This window comes from Scyliorhinus canicula, chromosome 11, assembly GCF_902713615.1.
Source record: "Scyliorhinus canicula chromosome 11, sScyCan1.1, whole genome shotgun sequence".
Lineage (NCBI taxonomy): Eukaryota > Metazoa > Chordata > Chondrichthyes > Carcharhiniformes > Scyliorhinidae > Scyliorhinus > Scyliorhinus canicula.
The window spans coordinates 108,150,979-108,171,411 of NC_052156.1; the positions used below are offsets into that span (position 1 = coordinate 108,150,979).

General features: G+C 47.3%; 1 protein-coding gene across 4 annotated transcripts in view; it reads left to right on the forward strand.

The window, feature by feature from the left end:
- The window catches only part of sox5 (SRY-box transcription factor 5), a 471,378-nt gene that overhangs the window by 52,758 nt on the left and 398,187 nt on the right, over positions 1–20,433 (forward strand). The window contains exon 3 of one of the 4 annotated variants that reach the window (XM_038811022.1): positions 7,628–7,778. The exons of the other annotated variants lie outside the window; for them this stretch is intronic. The gene's annotated coding sequence lies outside the window, so the exon portion shown is untranslated. The remainder of the gene's footprint in view (positions 1–7,627; positions 7,779–20,433) is intronic. 4 annotated transcript variants of the gene reach the window in all.

Consider the following 20,433-nt stretch of genomic DNA (forward strand, 5'->3'; position numbering starts at 1 on the left):
AAATGCTGGATTAGCCAGCGACGCCCACATCCCTTTGAAACAATAAGTGAAAAAAAATAGGAGCGGGAATTGGCCATATGGTTCTTCAAGTCTGCTCCTCCTTTCAATAAAAGTATAGCTGAATTTCTACACCAACTTTGCTTTCCTGCACTATCCCGTATCCATTAATTCCCTTAGTGAACCCTAACATCTATTGATCTCAATCTTGAATATACTGAACATCTGAGCATCAGCACCCCTCTGGGTTAGAGAATTCCAAAGACTCACAACACCCTCAGTGAAGAAATGTTTCCTCGTCTCAGTTCTAAATATCTGACCTCATATCCTGATTTTTAAACTGCTTGTTTATAAAAGCCGCTCAACTTTCCAATCTTGCATTAGTTTGGCTTATAATAAGAGAGCTGCTTTGAAAACAGAGTAAGATGCAAACAGTTCTAAAACTTGTGGGGATAGTACTTATGTCTAATTTAAGTTGGTACACATCCAGTCTGTAACATTGGCGACCTAAGGATCAACAATCATTTATTTTAAGGGCAGCACGGTGCTGCCCATAAGATTGCATTGCTGCCTATGGCACTGAGGACCCAGGTTCGAATCCCAGCCCTGGGTCACTGTCGTGTGGAGTTTGCACATTCTCCCCGTGTCTGTGATGGTTTTGCCCCCACAACCAAAACGATGTGCAGGATAGGTGGATTGGCCACGCTAAATTGCCCCTTAATTGGACAAAAAATAAATAAATAAAACAATTGGGTACTCTAAATTTATTTTTAAATACAATGATTTATCTTCTTTTTGGATCTGGTTGAACAGGTAGAAGGCTTGGCGTTCGTTCTCAATCATGTTTTCACATCAATGATTGGATTAACACAGGGTTCCTAAAATAAGCACAGGGTTCCTGCAGGTGTGGGGCGAGAAGATCTGCTCCCACTCCAGAGATTTGAGCACAAAATCTGGGCTGAACCACCAGTGTAGTTCTGAGGGGTTGTTGCATTGTCAGAGGTACTGCCTTTCAGATGAGTCATTAAGCCGAGGCCCAGTCTGTTTCTTCAGGTGGTATAAAAGACCCCGTGGGACCAATTTGAAGAAGACTGTGGGAGTTACCCAGTGCCTGGTTAATATTTTGCATTAACCGGTATTAATAAAACAGATCATCTAGTCATTATCAAATTGCTTTTTATGGTTGCTAGCTGTCTGCAAATTAACAGCCACGTTTCCTACATTACAACACTTCAAAAAGACTTCATTGGCTGTAAGATGGTTTGGGACAGTGTGAGGTCATACAAGGTGTTATATAAATGCATATCTTTTTTATACAACAGGATTCTGACATTATGGGGGACTCAATTTGGGAAGAGCATTTGTGTCAAGAAATGCAAAACTTCAGAACTGTAGCCTAGGCTCATTCCTCCTCTACAGAGTATTAGAGATTGCACCCTGTAGCCCCCATAAGACTGCCAGTGATCCGTCTCCCTTCGACATAAACTGAGCTCATCCTGACTTATAGAATCCTTAGAATCCCTACAGTGCAGAAGGAGGCCATTTGGTCCATCGGGTCTGCACTGATCCTTGGAAAGAGCACCCTAACCTAGACCCACTCCCCCACCCTATCCCCGTAACCCCAACTAACCTTTGGACAGCACAGGGCAATTGATCATGACCAATCCACCTAACCTGCAGGTCTTTGGACTGTGGGAGAAACTGGAGCACCCGGAGGAAACCCACGCAGACACAGGGAGAAAGTGCAAACTCCACACAGGTAGTCACCCAAGGTTGGAATGGAATCCGGGTCGCTGGCGCTGTGAGGCAGCAGTGCAAAGCACTATGCCATCATGCCGCCCAATTGAGATCGTATCGTTAATTTTAATCCTGCAACCTAGCATAAGACTGATTGAATCAGCTTACCCACCAGTTTTACTCCACAGCAATGGAGAGTAACAGCTGGTCAGCTGTCCCACCCATTTGCATTTGAGAGCATTTGGTTAAAAGCCAATTCTTGCTCACTGCCGAAGGAGGGAGGGTGAAGGCACACTGGAGTTCTGCTGTTATAGAGTAGGAATGTGCCTGACCTGTGGGCTTGTGGGAAGGGTGGAGTATGGCCTCTGCTAATGCAGTGAGATGGCAGGTTGGTCTCTGGTTGTCCAGAGACCAACTTGATGCAGATAGTCGAGTGAGGGAAGGAAAGGTGATCACAGCTGTTGTCATGGGAGATAATATCTTTGGTTTCTGATAGGCCAATGAGAAGGGCTAGTCTCTGTTGGTCCAATGGGAGTCAATGGACGACTGTCTATGCGGAATTAGCACTTTATCCCGGTGTCTGCCTGGGTTTCCTCCAGGTGCTACGGTTTCCCCTCACATTCCAAAGATGTGCAGATTGGGTGGGTTAGCCTTGCTAAATTGTCCCTTAGTGTCCAGGGAGGAATGTGCAGGTTAGGTTAAGAGGATGGGGGGGTGGATGAGGGAGTGGATGGTAGAGTGCTCATCTAGCTTTGTGCAGACTCAATGGGCCAAATGGCCTCTTTCTGCACTGTAGGGATTCTATGCTTCTCATGAGCACATTTTTATTTGCAGTACTGAACAGCATAATCTTTATCACAAATGGTTCCATCGGCACTTAGTTGCAACCAACCAAAGTACATTTTAACCCAGCTCTATTTAGTCCTGTTGCAGCCAATCAATGCAAATCTAACAGGACAGGTTGTGCCAGTGGACTTTGAACTGTTCAGCACAGCACCATACGGCTCCTGTAAAGAAAAATTTGCATCTCTATAGCACCTTTCACAATTTCTAGATGTCCCAAAGTGCTTCACAGCTACTTTCGAAGTGTAATCGCTATTGTGACATAGGAAACCCGGCTAGCCAATTTGTGTCCGGCGAAGTTGCACCGACGGCAATGTGCTAATGACCAGATAATCTACTTTTGGTGCTGTTGGTGGAAAGGAAACCAGACCAGCGGGGAGAACTCCCCTGCACTTTTTTGAAATAATGCCACGGGATCTTTTATGCCCACGAAAGGGGGCAGATGGGGCTTTGGATTGACACCTGAGGTGACAGACGGCACCTCCGACAGTGCAGCAACCCCTCGGTATTGCACCACAGGAAAGCTTTTTCTGTTAAAAAAAAACCCATCGCTGCAGGTGGCTATTGTGGTGCTGCTGCAAATCAGCGCTGGAAGAGTACGACTTGGCGGTCACGTAAATCAGAATTTAAAAGTTCATTAGACAGTGTTAAAATCAGCTGCGCGCTGCTGAACAGAAAGCGCCGCTTTTGGACAAGGAACTGTACCAGTCTCCCCATTCGGACAACAAAACTCCTCGCCCTGTATATAAATTTGGCCTCATTAGCGAATAATCCAATGACAAAGGCTTCTTTGCTGAATAGGACCTCATCAGGTAGACCATAGATTTGCAACAATTACAGGAAGGAACAGCTGCCACACATTGTATTGTGACAGTCTGTGTTGCCATATGATACGGTAACAACAGGATTTATGGTGCAGATTGCCATTTGTCTGTATTTTTACTTTTATTTTGTACTATCAGCACAGAAACATGAGGGAAGAAATCCTTTTTCGATGCAACGGTGTGCAATATCATTGAGGCAAACTTTGGGGGCAGAAATCTCACCTCACGTTTCGATTGATCAGATCCTTGGGTTTTTTTTAACTTCACCTCACCATGATCATCAGGGTTGATGCAGAAAGAATGAGTAAGGTTTCAGCTTTGCGCTCTCAATTGCTATTAAACGTATGATTTATGATTTACCTCAGCCACACAATTGTTGTTTCCCCCGTCCGGATAAAACAAAACTGCTCCACTTGTTAAAAATTCATTTTTGGGATGTGGGCATCGCTGGCTGGGCCAGCATTGATTGCCGAATTGTCCTTCAACTCAGGGCATTTAAGAGTCAACTAAACTGCTGTGGATATGTGGGGGGGGGGGTCACATGTAGGCCAGACCCGAGTAAGGACGGCAGATTTCCTCCGCTAAAGGGACATCAGTGAACCAGATGGGCTTTTACGCAAAGCAATCATTTTAATTCTGGATATTTATTGAATTCAAGTTCCTCCATCTGCCATGATGGGATTTGAACCCGGTCATATATCATAGATCATAGAATTTACAGTGCAGAAGGCGGCCATTTGGCCCATCCAGTCTGCACCAGCCCTTATAAAGAGCACCCTACCTAAGCCCACACCTCCACCCTATCCTCGTAACCTAGTAACCACATCTAACCTTTTTGGACACTAAGGGGCAATTTAGCATGCCCAATCCACCTAACCTGCACATCTTTGGACTTTTGGGAGGAAGCCGGAGCACCCGGAGGAAACCCACGCATACATGGGGAGAATGTGCAAACTCCACACAGTCACCCAAAGCCGGGATTGAATCCGGGTCCCTGGCATTGTGAGGCCGCAATTCTAATCCTGTGCCACCATGCCACTCACTTGCTCATTAATTTATTCTCCTGACTGAAATAATGCCAATCAGTGAATACAAATAAACAGGCACAGAAGGGGCAGTGCCATGGTTATGTTACTGCGCTGATAAACCCAATTAGAACATGCGTTCAAATTCACCATGACAGCTTCACCAGTACAAAACTATGGGAATAAGAAGTTGTCACCAATAAAAGCGACCATGAAACTATTGGATTGTCATGAACTCCTTACCTTGCTTCACTAGTGCCCTTTAGGGAAGGAAACCTGGCAGCATAGCATCATCTGTTTAAAGCACCTCAGTCCGTGACTTTGAGCTGACTTCAATTTGTTTTTTATGGTCTTAGATCTGGCTTCCTCTGGTGGTGCTGGCATGGCAGTTTTCTATAGCTTCCTCAGATATAATCAGAGGGCCTTGGTTAGGACCTGATTCGTAGGTTCTGATTCTTCCAAAACTCATTGAAAGGAAAAGAGAGGGTCTCCACTATTATTTGTGAGAGAACAATACTGCAAAGGAGTATGAAATATTTAAAAACTGTATCGAAACAAGATGAATGAATGAAATCGAGAGAATAGCTCTCAGTCCACAACTGCAGACAGCATCCTGTCTGGGTTCCAGGGATATTGGAACAGGAGTTGACAATTTACCTCCTCAAGCACCTTCCTGCATTCAGTAGAACTGTGGCTCATATGTGACCAAACTCCAAATACCTGCCTTTGATCCATATTATTTAACAGCTAAAAACTCCATCAGTCTCAGGTTTGAAATTAACAATTGAGCTAGCATCAACTGTCATTTGCAGAAGGGAGTTCTAAACTTCTATCACACATTGTGTGAACTAATGTTTCCAATTACAGTCCCAGAAGGCTTGGTTCTAATATTTGGACTCTGTACCGTAATCTTTCACACCTCAACCAGCAGAAATGGTCTCTCTCCTTTTAACCAACTAGTTCCTCTTATGTCTTAAACTTTTGATGGTAAGGGCAGCACGATGGTGTGGTGGGTTAGTACTGTGGCCTCACAGTGCTGAGGTCCCAGGTTCGATCCTGGCTCTGGGTCACTGTCCGTGTGGAGTTTGCACATTCTCCCCGTGTTTGCATGGGTTTTGCCCCTACAACCCAAAAATGTGCAAGCTAGGTGGGTTGGCCACTAAATTGCTCCTTAATTGGAAAAAAATGAATTGGGTACTCTAAAATTTAAAAAAAACTTTTGATGATATAATCCCTTCATTTTCTAGATTCCAGGGAATACAACCTTGGTTTGTGTGATCTCTGCCTTCATCATGTTTTACGCTTTGCTCAGACTGAGATATGGGTACAAGAGGAGGGGGAAATTGGGATTAACGTGCGGATTCAGGTGACCGTGATCTGAATTTTATCTTCCGGGTGCACCCAAAGCGGACATGGGCGGGAGCGGATGTGAAACCCACTCCGGTCCGAGATCGCACTGTTCCTGCGATATTAGGCTGGCCTGCCAATTAATGGTGATCCTGAGTGAAAGAGACTCAGGGAAAGGCTAAGCACTGCCGGTGAGGGCGGGAAGAGGGCGTGCGCTGGCACAGTGGTTAGCACTGCTGCCTCACAGCGCCAGGGACCCGGGTTCAATTCCGGCCTTTGGGTGACTGTCTGTGTGGAATTTGCACTTCCCGTGTCTGTGTGGGTTTCCTCCGGGAGCTCCGGATTCCTCCCACAGTCTGAAGATGTGCAGGTTAGGTGGATTGGCCATGCTAAAATTACCCCTTTGGGCCCAAAACTGTGCAGATTAGGTGGAATGAAGGGGATAGGGTGGGGGAGTGCGCCTAGGTAGAGTAGTCTTTCAGATGGTTGGTGCAAGCTTGATAGGCTGAATAGCCTCCTTCTGCACTGTAGGGATTCTATGATTCTAAAGGCAGGGTGTGGGCTGGCGTTCCCTATGTGCTCACTCAGGGGAACTGCCACTGCGGAGCTGTCCAAGGGAGCTGCTGACCAGGGCAAAATAAATATTAGTGGCAAAGCTTGGTCACGAGTGTCCAAGCAACACAATCATATGGAGATCGAGGTTCCCAGATACATTTGTTAATTTTGTTTGAACCTTGACCTTTCATCCAGGCTTACTGGCCGATCAGCCCTCCCGCCAACAGTAAAGGCAGGTGGGCAACGTAAAATCATGGTCAATTGGTGTTTAATTCATTTAAATTGGCGTCTTGATTGTTGGCAGGCATGCTTTCGACTTGTGCATGCACCCACTGAGCAAAATACTGTGCAAGGGCACAAAGACATCGGGATGTGCGCCCGCGTCTTGAGTGATTTTACGCAGTTTCAAATTGGGCACACGCCCAAACTTTATAGGTAATAGTGCCATTAGTCCATTGCAGATAATCAGGAGGTCATATTGTGTGATTGACATGATTGTGAGTGACAGCACTAGCTTTCTGTTTCTAAACACAGGAATCACCGCTCTCTGATACAAAACACCCAAAAAACTGGGGAGGAAAAGGAAGCCTGCTCAAAACACAGTTTCTGCTGAAAAAAATCAGGCTTAATTGTAAATGTTAAAACTTAACTAGTTGATTGTAGGAGAGGCACTTGGGTAAAAGTCTTAACAACGGGAATAAAGTACCTTTTCTTCGTGTCTGCTTATAATGCAAATACTGTTACCATGACACATTCACTGTGACAACCATTGTCCCTTACATAACTTGTGGTGGACATAGTCCTTCAGTGCCAAGCAAGGAAAGTACCTCACACAGACAGCAATATTGCAGTTGATGGACAACATTTGCCGAGCAACTCTCTTGCAAATTTTGTGCCCAATGATTTGAGCAAATAATCTGGCTGTCACGCCAGTGCAGAACTGAGAGAGTGTTGCACTGTCAGTGTCTTTTAGATAAAATGTTAAAACCTAGGCCCTGGCTTCCCTCGCAGGTCGGCAGCATGCGGATGAGCAAGGCGGTTCTCCCTGCTACCTGACCAATACTTACCTCTCAACCAGTTTTCTAAAAAGAACCGGACTATCTGATCATCATCTGATTGCTGAGGAATCTTACTGTGCGCAAACTGAACGCTGTGACCCCCTTCAGCGCAGCAGCAACAACTTATTTGGCTGTAAAATGATTTGTGATGTCCTGTGTTCATGAAAGGTGCTAAATAAATGCAAGTTCTTTCTTCCTCGTTTTAAGTGTTATCTCCCACAATTAACCTTATCCATTCTAGGTTGAATGTAAGTACGCAGATCGAGGTGCATCTCTGGTTAAGGAGGTTTTGATGGAGTACAACTGAATTTCTCTTGCACAGTTCTGGGTGAAAATGGATGAAGAAAACAAGCTGGTTTTACGAGCGCTGTGACAACTCACATATGGTATCTGTGAGTCCCTGTCAATCATAAATTAATTAAACGTTGAAGTGATTGGGCAGCACGGTGGCACAGTGGGTTAGCACTGCGGCCTCACGGCGCCGAGGTCCCAGGTTCGATCCCGGCTCTGGGTCACTATCCATGTGGAGTTTGCACATTCTCCCCGTGTTTGCGTGGGTTTCGTCCCCACAACCCAAAGATGTGCAAGCTAAGTGGATTGGCCACACTAAATTGCCCCTTAATTGGAAAAAATTAATTGGGTACTCTAAATTTATATAAAAAAAGTTGAAGTGATCCATAGTGAAAAGCAGATCATTTTACTGGTAAATAGCTAATTCCTTTGTGCCACTCAGCACAATTTCATTTCTGCCCACCATTGTTCTTCATTGTTCTGTTTATCAGAGGGGGTCTGGACAAGGAGCAGGCCAAGGTTTCAGCTAATGACAGGAAGTCTTTAAAGTTTGCCCTGCATTTCATCTTCTCAACAGGAGTTTCTGGACACATCTACTGTTTGATCCCCACAGTGAGATTATTGCTGTAGCTAATTAACAGATCCCCCATTTACTTGCACTCGTCTGAAAGTATAAAGGAGGCCTGAGGATAATGATACAAGGCTACAAGGCTGACAAATGCTCCCAGGCAGAGAATAGGCTTTTCCAAATATTGTTGTTCATTTCCAGAACATAAGAGCAAGAGTCGGCTATTTAGCCCATCGAGCTTGTTTCACCATTTAATTTGATCATGGCCGATCTGTACCTTTGACTTCATTTAACCATCTTGGTTCCACATAAAGAATGGACTTGCATTTATATAGCACCTTTCATGACTTAAGACATTCCAAAGCTCTTTACAGTTAATGGAGTACTTTTTTGAAGTGTATTCGCTACTGTAACAAAAGGAATGTAGCTGCCAATTTCTGCACAGCAAGATTCCACATGCAGCAATGCGATCATATGTTTTTTATTCAATGACATTGAGAGATGAATATTGGCCAGGACATGAGGGTGAACTTTCCACTCTCCTGCTCTTCTTGGAAACAGTGCCATAGAATCAGAGAGATAAACAGCACAGAAAAGGCCCTTCAGCCTATCGCGTTTGCGCCAGTCAAAAACAACCACCCAATTATTCTAATCCCAATTTTTGCCACTTCACCCATAGTCATGTATGCCTTGATTTTGCAAATGCACTTCTAAATACTTCTTCCATGTTATGAGGGTCTCTGCCTCCACCACCCCTTCAGGCAGCGGGTTCCAGACTGCCACCCCCTCTGGGTGGGAAAGCTTTTCCTCACATCCCCTCGGAACCTCTTGCCATGGGATCTTTTCTGTGTACCTCAGAAGGTTGACTCGCAGTCCAACGTTCAACTTCGCATCCGAAAAACAGGTTTAGTTCTTGTCTGCCTTGGACTGGGGGATTATTTGCTACACGGGTTAACACGCAGGCGGTTAGTATGCGTTTGCATTTGGGTCTCATCCTCCCCTCCCTTCTCAGTATGACGATGATTTATTTAAAAAAAATATGAGCTAAACAATGATGTGAGGACGGCAATTATTCAAAAACAAGGAAACACCTCCTTAGGCCAGTCAAAATCAAGCCATATGTGCTGATGTTAGAGCCAATTAGATTTCCCTTCCGGAGTTATTGGCCCGAGTTCCAAACCACAGCACCATGGGCAAAGAGAGAAGGGTAGGCCCCAAATCCATCCTAGCCATGCCGAACTCCATGCTGTTGGCACCAATCTGATCCGGCCCAGCCACCCAGTCGCCCCAAGGAGTCCCATGTTAACTGTGACAGTACACACTTACACAACATGTTGTAGCCTAGAGCTACAGATAGCGACGGGAAGGGCTCCAAATCACATGGTTGGCTAGGAATCTTTGGCACTCTTATCACTCGCACATTTGTATATGTTGGAAGAATTTGTAGGTTAATCCTCAAACCTGTTTGACCAACAAGTATTGAGGTGGGTCTCGAAGGCAGAGATGCCTCCCTCTGCACCAAAATATACCCGTGAGATATTCCACAAAAGGAAAATGCAAGCAAATCACTGACATTTGAGAATTACACCTGTGGTTTGAATGGGAGCATGGCTTAAAATCTGATTTGGTTGTTCCACTTCTCTCCTGGTCACCTGAGAAATAACAATACAACTTTGCGAGATTTCCAGCTTGAGCATCATTTTTTCAATTTTAATTGAGGGGCAACTTTAGCGAGGCCAATCCACCTACCCTGCACACCTTTGGGTTGTAGGGGTGAGACCCACGCAGACATGAGGGAGAATGTGCAAACTCCACACTGACAGTGGCCCAGAGCAGGATTGAACCTGGGGCCTCAGCATGCTAAGGCACCATGCCCCCCCCCCCCCCCCCCCCCCCCAACCGTTTGACGATTTGATGTTCCCACACATCTCTAGTGAGATTATTTTGGGTTTTTAAAAAGTTTATTTCAGTATTATTTTATTTTAACTTTCAATTTTGATTTTCCAAGCATTTCATAGAAGAAGCAGAGAATCCCTACAGTGCAGGAGGCCATTTGGCCCATTGAGTCTGCACCATCAAAGCTTTTGACAAGGTGCCACACAAAAGGTTGCTGCATAAGATAAAGATGCATGGCATTAAGGGTAAAATAGTAGCATGGATAGAGGATTGGTTAATTAATAGAAAGCAAAGAGTGGGGATTAATGTGTGTTTCTCTGGTTGGCAATCAGTAGCTAGTGGTGTCCCTCAGGGATCAGTGTTGGGCCCACAATTGTTCACAATTTACACAGATGATTTGGAGTTCGGGACCAAGTGTAATGTGTCCAAGTTTGCAGACGACACTATGATGAGTGGTCAAGCAAAAAGTGCAGAGGACTGGAATTCTGCAGAGGGATTTGGATAGGTGAAGTGAATGGGCTAGGGTCTGGCAGATGGAATACAATGTTGACAAATGTGAGGTTATCTATTTTGGTAGGAATAACAGCAAAAGGGATTATTATTTAAATTATAAAGTATTAAAATATGCTGCTGTGCAGAGAGACCTGGGTGTGCTAGTGCACAAGTCGCAAAAAGTTGGTTTACAGGTGCAACAGTTGATTCATTACTAGAGGGATGGAGTTTAAGACTAGGGAGGTTATGCTGCAATTGTATAAGGTGTTAGTGAGGCCACACCTGGAGTATTGTGTTCAGTTTATGTCTCCTTCCCTGAGAAAGAACGTACTGGGGCTGGAGGGTGTGCAGAGGAGATTCACTAGGTTAATCCCAGAGCTGAAAGGGTTGGATTACGAGGAGAGGTTGAGTAGACTGGGACTGTACTCATTGGAATTTAGAGGGATGCGGGGCGATCTTATAGAAACATATAAAATTATGAAGGGAATTGATAGGATAGATGCGGGCAGGTTGTTTCCACTGGCGGGTGAAAGCAGAACTAGGGGGCATAACCTCAAAATAAGGGGAAGTAGATTTAGGACTGAGTTTAGGAGGAACTTCTTCACCCAAAGGGTTGTGAATCTATGGAATTCCTTGCCCAGTGAAGCAGTTGAGGCTCCTTCATTAAATATTTTTAAGACAAAGATAGATAGTTTTTTGAAGAATAAAGGGATTAAAGGTTATGGTGTTCGGGCCGGAAAGTGGAGCTGGGTCCACAAAAGATCAGCCATGATCTCATTGAATGGTGGAGCAGGCTCGAGGGGCCAGATGGCCTACTCCTGCTCCTAGTTCTTATGTTCTTAACTCCCGAAAGAACACCCTAACCTAGGCCCACTGCCCCGCCCTTTTGCCCGTAACCCCACCTAACCTTTGGACACAAAGGGGTAATTTAGCACCGCCAATCTACCTAACCTGCACATCTTTGGACTGTGGGAGGAAACCGGAGTAAACCCGTGCAGACACGGGGAGAAAGTGCAAATTCCACATGGTCACCCAAGGCCGGAATCAAACCCGGATCCCTAGCGCTGTGAGGCAGCAGTGCTCACCACTGTGCCACCGTGGTCCAACATATTGCTGCAAAATCGTGCGTCATTCCCATGCCACTGGAGAATTACAGCAGAATATTTAGTCCTTCAGCCCGAACGCAGCAACCAGGTTTGTTTCAATTCCTCCTGTTGAGGTGTTGCCTATCCTTCTAAAATGTCTGCATTTCACTCCCTGCTGACTTTAATCTCTTGCTGTACGAAAGCAAAATACTGCAGATGCTGGAAATCTTTTTTTTTTTATAAATTTAGATTAGCCAATTATTTTTTCCAATTAAGGGGCAATTTAGCGTGGCCAATCCACCTAGCCTGCACATTTTTGGGTTGTGGGGGCGAAACCCACGCAGACACGGGGAGAATGTGCAAACTCCACACGGACAGTGACCCAGAGCCGGGATCGAACCTGGGATCTCAGCGCCGTGAGGCGGTTGTGCTAACCACTAGGCCACCGTGCTGCCCCTAGATGCTGGAAATCTGAAGTAAGAACAAAATTAGAAGCTGTAAACGCTGAGCAGGTCGGGCAGCAGCTATGTAGAGAGAAACAGAGTTAACGTTTTCAGTCGGTGACCTTTCATTTGTTAACTCTCTTCCCCTCCACATCTTCCTGTATCTTGATTTTAATGGATTGTTGAACCCTCCGTGGGCAGTAGATCCCTCTCACTTTTTTGCTTCCACGTGTGTCCCTTTCTTATGGGGAACCATTTTTTTTGCACACATCTCCAATACTCAGCGAGCACAGAGCACCCACAATCTCCTTTAATTCTACTTTAAAACTGCTGAAATAAGAAACTATTGGGGAGATGGTGGTGTGGTGGGTAATGTCCCTGGTCTAGCAATCCAGGGCCCCAGGGCTAATGCTCAGGCGACACAGGTTCAAATCCCACCCTGCAACTGGTGGAATTTAAATTCAATTAATGAATCTGGAACATAAAGCTAGTGTCAGTAATGGTGACCATAAAAGAGTGGCACAGTGGTTAGCACTGCTGCCTCGCAGGACACTGAACCCGGTTTGTTTCTGGCCTTGGGTGACCGTGTGGAGTTTGCATGTTCTCCCCGTGTCTGTGTGGGTTTCCTCTGGTTGCTCCGGTTTCCTCCCGCAGTCCAAAGATGTGCAGGTTGGATGGGGTTACGAGGATAGGATGCAGGAGTGGGCCTAGGTAGGGTGCCATTTTTGAGGGTTGATGGGCCGAATGGCCTCCTTCTGCACCGTAGAGATTCTGTGGAAACCATTATCGATTGTCAAGAAGATCTGCCATGATCTCATCAATTGGCCCAACGGGCTCAAGGGGCTGAAAGTTCTCCTCCTGCTCCTATCATGCACATGTCACAAGCACCCTCTGATAGGGCCGAGCGAGCCACCCAGTTCAGGAGCAATGAGGGATGGATGACAAATACTGACCCAGCCGGTGACACCCACATGCGATTGAAAGAATAGGGAAAAATCAAATCTGACGGAGCAATGCTCCCAGCACATTCAAGAAAGGCTTAAAAAGAAAAACGTGGCTGTTATTCACCCAGAAATGCTTCGTGCATTCGAGTATAAATGAAATGCTCATTTTACACCTTGTATGTGACAACTGAACTGCCAGTCTCGTGCACTAGGCTGATCTCCATGTGAGTGCTCCAGATATAAACTTCTACCCAATTGTTAGTTGGGCTCTCGGCTACCAAGTGATCCCCTGTCACTGCACAGGGGCTTAGTGTGAAAATGGGGCAGCTTAACCCACCCTAACATGGACGCTGGCATGGTGGCACACTGATTAGCATTGCTGCCTCACAGCGCCAGGGTCCCGGTTTCGATTCCGATCTCAGGTGACTGTGTGGAATTTGCATGTTCTCCCCGTGTCTGCGTGGGATTCCTCCGGGTGCTCCGGTTTCCTCCCACAGTCCAAAGATGTGCAGGTTAGGTGGATTGGCCGTGCTAAAATTGGCCCAAGGCGGAGTTACGGGCATAGTGTGGGGTTTGGGCCTAGGTGGGTGCTCTTTCAGAGGGTTGGTTCTTTGATTCTATGAACATCAACCAGCGTTTACCCCATTTGTTGATTTCTTTTCTATCTCTCTGTTTCTGAAATGATTGCTGCTGGTCTCATTCCTTCCCTGAGCCAGGAATGTTATTAACTCCCAGGCAATATCGTCAGCACAACTCTCTCTGCCAAAACGTCTCCACCCCGCAAGCACTCCCGGGCTGTGATCCACCCTCTCAGTCAACATGACTCGGGGTGGTCATGACCGTGCTGCTGCTGCTGGGATCTTACTGTTCATGCATTGGTAGCAGCAGTAACCACACTTCAGAATGCGCCAGGGGCTGTTTATGAATTTGTAGGGTGGCATGGTGGCACAGTGGTTAGCACTGCTGCCTCACGGTGCTGAGGACTCGGGTTCGATCAAGCTCCCTGGGTCATTGGCCGTGTGGAGATTGCACATTCTCTCTGTGTTTGCGAGGGCCTCACCCCCACGATCCAAAGATGGGCAGGGTAGGTGGATTGGCCACGCTAAATTCCCCTTCATTTAAAAAAAAAAAGAATTTGGCACTTCAAATTAAAAAAATTATTAGGAATTTGGGACCTGAACGTACTGCCCAGGTTCCTCTTCCTGTTTAGATCCATTCCGATCTACATCCCCAAGGCCTTTTTCAAAGCGCTGGACAAACTAATCATGGCGTTCGTATGGGGGATCCCAATGCTAGGATCCCAAAGAAGGTCCTATAAAAAACAAAATCCAGGGGGGGGGGCTAGCCCTCCTAAACCTACAATTCTACCACTGGGCGGCAACAGCCGAGCGAGTAAGGGGATGGATCCAGGAGCCAGAGGCCGAGTGGGTGCGCGCGGAGGAGGTTTCCTGCGTGGGGACCTCCCTCCGGGCCCTCGCCATGGCAGCACTCCCATCCCCACCCAAAAAACACTCCAGCAGCCCAGTGGTGACAGCCACCCTCCAATCCTGGAACCAACTGCAGCAGCAATTTGGCCTGACCAAAATGTCGGACAAGGCTCCCATCTGCAACAACCATAGGTTCACACCAGCACAGACTGATGCCACCTTCAAACGGTGGAGGCAGGACGGAGGGACACTGACAGTCAGGGACCTATACACGGACGGCAGGATCGCAACACTGGATGAACTGACAGAGAAATTTCGGCTAGCCAGGGGGAACGAGCTACGGTATCTGCAGCTCAAAAACTTCTTACGAAAGGAGACAGGGACGTACCCACAACCGCCACGATAGACACTACTGGAAGACCTACTGGATGCAAGCATCCTAGATAAAGGGAACTGTAGTGACATGTATGACCAACTGGTAGAAAGGGTCGACACCGTACTGGGCGCAACAAGAAATAAATGGGAGGAGGACCTGGGGATTGAGATAGGGTGGGGACTCTGGAGTGAGGCACTGCATAGGGTCAACTCCACCTCCACGTGCGCAAGGCTCAGCCTGACGTAACTAAAAGTGGTACATAGAGCCTACTTAACAAGAACGCATATGAGTAGGTTCTTCCCGGAGGTGGAGGACAGATGTGAACGGTGCCAAAGAGTCCCGGCCAACCACGCTCACATGTTCTGGTCTTGCCCCAGACTTGTGGAGTACTGGACAGCCTTCTTCGAGGCCATGTCCAAAGTGGTGGGGGTGAGGATGGAGCCATGCCCAATAGTGGCGGTCTTTGGGGTTTCAGACCAGCCAGATCTATTCCTGGGGAGGAGGGCCTTTGCCTCCCTGATCACCCGCCGTAGAATCCTGTTCGGCTGGCGGTCAGCAGCACCACCCAGAGCTGCAGACTGGCTGTCCGACCTCTCGGAATCTCTCCAAATGGAGAAAATCAAATTCGCCATCCGAGGGTCAGACGACGGCTTCCACAGAACGTGGGAACCATTCATGCAACTGTTCCGGGACCTGTTTGTGGCCAATGAACAAGAGGAAGAATAGCCGGGTGGCCAAGAATCAGGGGAAAATGGTCGGGAGTCGGGAGAAGGTAGCCGGGGCATGGAGGGGAGAGATGGACTGGGAGGGAGGGGGGGGACGGCTAAACCTGAGGAGGGAGGGGCGAACCACGGGGGGGGGGGGGGGGGGGGGGGAAGACAGCTAAACCTGGGGAGAGGGAGGCGAACCGTGGAGGGGGTGGGGCAAGGAAGCAGGAGCCGGAGGGAGGACACGGGATGCCAAAACATACATGACATCTCCAGGAGCGGGGAATGTGGAAACTGGAGATGGAAGACGGGAGGAGCGCCAGAAGCGGGGGCGAACGGGGGACAGCAGCGAGACTCGTCCGGGAAGGGTGGGCGACAGCAGCACACAGCACAGCCAAATATCGCACGCTGTGGTTTCCTCCCCGGCACCCAAAGGTGTGATTGCCCCCCCCCCCCCCCCCCCCGCAGGTAGTCGCCTACTTCTGTGGTGTGGGTCATTTTGCCAGATGTACAGAGATGCCGCTGTCGAGCTGGTGCACAATACCCCACCAGTTATTCCATTGCATATGTTATTGTATTTTTTTTTATGTTGGGGTGTGCCCTTCTCCTCTAAATGTGTGTATATATATATATGTGTTTCTTATTCTGTGTACATAACGGTAATTATACCTTGCTCAAAAAAAACCCAATAAAAACTTTATTAAAAAAAAGGAATTTGGGACCTTCATAGGTGGTGATCAGCGCTATATAAATGCAAGTTTGTTCCCCCGCCCCACCATCTCTCTTTTAATGAATGGCATTTATTAAGCAAATGAGCACACAGACACACACACAAAACCACAGCAGACAATACCTGCGAGAGCTGCCTGTGTTACAGAAGGGGACAGTGAGCTGGCTGTAACCCAGGTCTGAGACACAGGGGTAAGGCCCAGGCCTTGGACCAGGGGTGAGACCCAGGTGTGCGATCAAGGGCCACGATCCAGGTCTGGGACTTGGGGTGGGACCCTGGGCTGGGACCCAGGGCTGAGACCCACGGGTGAGACCCAGTTCCGAGACCCAAAGGTGAGACGCAGGTCTGGGACTGAGGGTGTGACCTAGGGTTGAGGCCCAGAGGGGAGGCCAAGGGCTGAGACCCAGGGCTGAGACCTCGGGGTGAGACCCAAGGATGAGATCCAGAGCTGAGGCCCAGGTTTGTCACCTAGGGCTAAGGCCCAGGGCTGAGACTCGGATGCGCACAAGGTTGAGGCCCAGGTCTGGGGCCCAGGGGTGGGACCGAGGGGTTGGACTCAGGATAGCTGGTCTCATCCCTCGGTCAATCCAAGGAACCCGGTGTTGCCTTCAATTCCAATGGTTAATTGATTGAAGGCGAAGGACTTGCTTATAAAGGAAACAGGACCCGATTTGCTCAGGGTCAGTGAATGTGGCTGAAACCATCTTGTTTGTAGATACCTCATCAAGTTATAAGACTTTCAGGTTTTTTTTCTCGCTGCTGTCAGGAGTTAGAGCTGAGGGGCCCGGGGAGTGCGGCAGGAGACAAGGGGGAGGGAGGGAGGTCAGAGGAACTGTGTCCGAGTGAACTTTACACCCGGCTCTATCCCTACATGGCCTCGTGCTGTTCGTTTACCTTTATATTGATCAGGCAAATGTAAATGGATCACCCTGCAAATGTTAAAGGTTATATTGATTTTTCTTTTTTTTAAATAAAGCACAAAAAGAGCCAGCAGGGCCCAAGGGAGACAGCTTATATGTAGATATAGGATCACAGGGAATCAAGTATAACTGAGATTGTACAGTAAGTAATTTAGTTTCATTTGGTGCACCAGACCAGTAACAAACACACATGAATGTGTTGAGGTTTCCATTAATTGAATTCTATGCAAAATGCAGTTTGTGTTCTAATGGCATCTGCAATCCTATATGCGAGTGCCATTCTTTATATGTGTTTGTACATAGCATGGGAATTGTATTGTGTTGAGTCTGGGGTTTATATGCAATCAAGGTTCTGGGGGGTTGGGGGGTGGTATCTGCGCTGATCAAGCGATTAATAACATACATTTGTCCACATCTTGTAACCTGCACTCGCCCAGCTGACCAATCCAGCCCCCAGTAACTCTGAGCACAATCTGGCAGTCAAAAGCCATGTGTTAGGAAGGAGATACTGAACCTGATGTGTTAAATTGCCGCAAGGGATTGGGGATGCCCCATTTACCTGTCTGCATCTAAAGGTGCCCCTTCCTCCCTCTCCAAACACACTGCTGCTGAACCCGATTTTACAACTCTGCGTAATGTATCAAAAAATGAACCAAACATCAGGGCCAGCGCAAAACTAATAATCATTCTGAGCTCAGTTTATAATCTCCCTAATGAACCATATGGAATCACAGCTGTACAGCAGCATGGCTTTATACCTAGAAGTGCGCACAAATTACTGCACATCTTCCCCCCCTTTGGCAGGGGCTGCTGTTCTCAGTGACCAACCATATGTGCAAGAGAGGAGAGTCCAGAGATAGCTGGGCAGTGGGGACAGTGGCAACTAGGGTGGGGTGGGGGTGGGAGGGCTTAATTGGGCATCTCAGTCCACAATAAGGCATGGCTGTAACCCATGTCAGTTTATTCACCATGGTAGCACCGGTCTGCAGAAGCTACAGGCTGCTCTCTCTCAGCGAGAGAGGAGACAAGCAATGGTGTGTTGCTCTGAAAGGCAGAAATATCAGGGGTAGGGTGGAAATGTGGGGTCCTTCCTCCATCCTTCAATTAACATGAATAATATAAACGGCTAAGTCAAATATCACCCATTCAGCCACTTGTTAAGAGTTGACAGCATTTCCTGTATTATAACAGTGACTGAAAAGGGGGTGCAGGAGCAGAGTGACGGGGGTAAATGTACATAAATCATTGTTGATGGTGGGGCAGTTTGAGAAACTGTTTAATCAGGCATCAGGACTGCATCCAGGGCTAATATATAAAAGGAAGGTGTGAACATTTACAAAACACTGCTTTGGCCCCAGCTGGAATATTGGCTGTGAAGCTCTTTGGGATATACTGAGATTGTGACAGGTGCTATAGAGATGCAGGGTTTTTTTTAGAAACCCACCTGAAGCTGACAAAGAAAGAAATGTTACTGGAATGTAGTTAATCGGTGTCAATTCGGAGTTAGGTGTGAAAATTCACATTTATTTAATTTGAAATGAAGCATATAGAAGCAAAACTCACAAATGTAAGAGATAAAGAGAAACCAACAGCAGGTAGATAGGTCAAGCAGGTCAGGATCACAGTGAAGAGACCGGGAGGAGAGTGAAGCAGGTCAGGATCACTGTGAAGCAGACCGGGAGGAGAGTGAAGCAGGTCAGGATCACTGTGAAGCAGACCGGGTGGAGAGTGAAGCAGGTCAGGATCACTGTGAAGCAGACCTGGAGGAGAGTGAATCAGGAAAGGATCACAGTGAAGAGACCGGGAGGAGAGTGAAGCAGGTCAGGATCACTGTGAAGCAGACCGGGAGGAGAGTGAAGCAGGTCAGAATCACAGTGAAGAGACCGGGAGGAGAGTGAAGCAGGTCTGCATCACTGTGAAGAGACCGGGAGGAGAGTGAAGCAGGTCAGGATCACTGTGAAGCAGACCGGGAGGAGAGTGAAGCAGGTCTGCATCACTGTGAAGAGACCGGGAGGAGAGTGAAGCAGGTCTGCATCACTATGAAGAGACCGGGAGGAGAGTGAAGCAGGTCAGGATCACTGTGAAGCAGACCGGGTGGAGAGTGAAGCAGGTCAGCATCACTGTGAAGCAGACCTGGAGGAGAGTGAAGCAGGTCAGCATCACTGTGAAGCAGACCGGGAGGAGAGTGAAGCAGGTCAGGATCACTGTGAAGCAGACCAGGAGGGGAGTGAAGCAGGTCAGGATCACTGTGAAGCAGACCGGGAGGAGAGTGAAGCAGGTCAGGATCACTGTGAAGAGACCGGGAGGAGAGTGAAGCAGGTCAGCATCACTGTGAAGAGACCGGGAGGAGAGTGAAGCAATTCAGCATCACTGTGAAGAGACCGGGAGGAGAGCGAAGCAGGTCAGGGTCACTGTGAAGCAGACCGGGAGTGTGAAGCAGATAGGATCACTGTGAAGAGACCGGGAGTGTTCAGCAGGTCAGGATCACTGAAGTGAGAGAGAAAAACATCAAACTGAGACATCACGGAAAGTCGTGAGCTGGTGAATATTGTAGCTTTATTTCCATTTCTCCAAAGTTAGGAGCTGGAAAATGAAAATGCGTAATTCTTTTGGATATAACGGTAAAGTAAAACATTTAAATTAACTTCACTATATTTAAGTAACAACCGAAGAAGGAAGTGAGTAGCCGGTAAGTCTTTTTTAAAGTATTAAATTTCATTATCTCATATATAGAGGAATGGCAGGGCAGCTTTGACCCTTGGAGTGCAAATCCTGATCCATGTGGGAACTCCAGGGTATTTCCTGTGTTCTGGATAATCATATGTGCAGAAAATGTCATTGACTGAAGCAGCTTGAGCTCTGGTTTTCAAAGCCTCAGCAGTAGCTGGCATCACTGCCATATAATAATAATAAAGTTTTATTGTCACAAGTAGGCTTACATTAACACTGCAATGAAGTTACTGTGAAAAACCCCTAGTCACCACATTCCAGCGCCTGTTCGGCTGATGAGCCAGTACGGGTATCTGTGAGATTGAGAGCTTTGTGGGTAGCTTATTTTTAGACGTGGCTACCCCACAGCTTAAGGGTGTGCATGGAGTGAGGGAATGGGTGACTGTCAGGCAGTCAACAAGGACCGAACAGTTAATGCAGGCATCCTCCCAGTTTACT